Below are 2,829 nucleotides of genomic sequence, written 5' to 3'. Positions count from 1 at the left end.
ACACACACACACACACACACACACACATACACACACACACACACACACACACACACACACACACACATTCAGGCACAATTCACACAAACGAATACATACTCTATTTCTCTCTCACTCAAACCCTCCCTCCTTCACTCACTCATTAACCTACTCTCTCTTCCAGAAACGAGGTGTTTAAGAAATACACGAAGACGTGAATTCAATTCCTGTGTGGAAGAGCCTATAATTTTCCAAGGCGTATCTTCGTTTATTGCGTACCATTCAGTCCTGGTTGGCCCTGGCTGGGTCAAAGGATCCGTCCTCTCAAAATTATCTAAATTCTGTCAAAAGGGATGCACAAGATTATCTTGAAAACCAAACAGTTTCACACACACACACACACACACACACACACACACACACACACACACGCACGCACGCACGCACGCACACAAACACACACACACACATACATACACACACACACAAACACACAAACACACACATACACATACACACACATATACACACACAATGGCACACATACACAGACTCACAAACACGCACACACACATGCACCTACACACACACACACTCACACACACACACACACACACACACACACACACACACACATACACATACACACACAATGGCACACATACACAGACTCACAAACACACACACACATTCACCCACAAAAAGCACACACGCTGGGCTACACTCGTTTAAACAATGCACAATATCACCCTGACTGGAAATTCCATCTAATCAACATTTTTCCTCCTGCTGCGAGAAGGAAATTCGTCTCATTACTCGCTGTGAGTGAGCAAAGGTTGGACCGAATGAAGCACAATTAATCCTTTCCGATACTCGATTGCCCCAAAGCTACCCAGGACGTCACAATAATACGGAGTAAGGCGTTGTTCCTGTCGCTTTGATAATGAATGGAGGAATAGAAACGATACTATGTTAATAGGGGGAAAATGCAAACAGAAGTAAAAGTGACTATTTTGCTCAGGAGAATTACATTGGTTTCTTGCGTTCAGGTCGTCTGAGGCTACTGCCCATTTTGTGTCAACCATATGTGAGACAAACGGAGGTCTCGCTTCCTAATTTACTATGCTCTGTGTTGATGGGGGTGCTGAACCCATATCAGATCATGTCATACAAGTTTGTAGAGGCAATTTTCTTAGTGTATTTTGCCATAGATCTAAAATGTTTGGTTTTTTAAAGTTTTTTTTAGATAGATAGATAGATAGATAGATAGATAGATAGATAGATAGATAGATAGATAGATAGATAGATAGATAGACCGATTCTAGCTAGCTAGTTAGATAGATAGATAGATAGATAGATAGATAGATAGATAGATAGATAAATAGATAGATAGATAGATAGATAGATAGATCGCAAGGACAGAAACTTTTAAGAACAAGATGGAAAAGGTTGGCATAATGGGGACATTTGTTGGATAGATAGATAGATAGACAGATAGATAGATAGATAGATAGATAGATAGATAGATAGATAGATAGATAGATAGATAGATAGATAGATAGATTGATAGATAGATAGATAGATAGATAAGAGCAAGATGGAAAGGGTTGGTATAATGAGGACAGCTGTTGGATTAATAAAACCACATAACAGGAAGAAAACAAAATTGGGGGAAAAAAGATATTAGATCTAAAGAACGGGAAGAATGCAACGGGAGAATTACCTTGTGGAAAGGAAAGACGTAGATCTAGAAGTAAAACAGAAACACAAGAAAAAAGGTATAAACTAAAAGCGTTCAAAGCTTTTAGTTCAAATTTTGAGTCTTTATGAATCATGATCTAGATCTAGGTTGTTTTTTTCTAAAAATGAGGGTATTAGATCTACATGTTTATGAGCGAAGAAAATAAATACAGTTTGCAACTATAAACTCTATACACTCTGGCTCACGTAGACCAACATCAACACTTTACCAAACACGTGGAATTTGACCTTGGCCTTTGCTCTTTCCACGTGTTTCCTCGTCAGCCAGCCAACCCAAATTTGGTTTTCCCGAGAAGCTGTTGGTTACGCACAGCTAATATCGTTATACTAAGGTTTTCTAATACCACCGTTGCCTCTGACTGTACAACTGTACCCTTCACCGACCGGGATTTTAGTATTGAGATGCATGCATCTCGGATTCACATTTGTGGGGTATTGTTAAAGTAGCGCCAACTAAGAACACCAACTTTTTTTTTTAAATGAAGAAACGAGTACGTTAATCAACACTACAGATTAAATCCTTACAAAATGTCTGCCAAATCAAATACTATATCAACCAAATTAAGGCATCTAAAATCCCTTCCATTCAGAAGGTTCGTAATGTGTGTGCACATATCTAAAAGATTTACTACTCTGAAATACTGGTTGGTTACAACCAACTTTAAAGCCGCTCGTGGTATATTGTTTGTCAAACACTGATAATTTTATAACATTAGAAAACAGACACATTATCTTTAGTGGCGTGATCCTTGTCGAGGTACTGCTTCCTCCTCGTTATGTGTAACAAGCCTTGCTGATCTAAGTAGCCTGTTTCGGCGGCTCATTAGGAGAATGAACAGACTAATCAGTGGGCTGGCTTAGCAACGCTTATTGTACGCCGTCACAAACCCTCGGTAATTCTGGACACACGAGTGAAGGAAAAACAAAAGTCTAGGTCAGTTTTACGACAAAACAGGACCCCTGCACTTATACTAATGTCAGAGCGATGTTGAAACAAATAAGTAGCCTACATATGATTGAATCTTGTGAAACCGTTCAGATGTTGTTGTTGTTGTTTTGTTGTTTTTGTTGCGGGGTTGTTTTTTTTGG

This window comes from Aplysia californica, unplaced genomic scaffold (assembly GCF_000002075.1).
Source record: "Aplysia californica isolate F4 #8 unplaced genomic scaffold, AplCal3.0 scaffold00041, whole genome shotgun sequence".
Lineage (NCBI taxonomy): Eukaryota > Metazoa > Mollusca > Gastropoda > Aplysiida > Aplysiidae > Aplysia > Aplysia californica.
Note: the sequence above shows the minus strand (reverse complement) of the source record.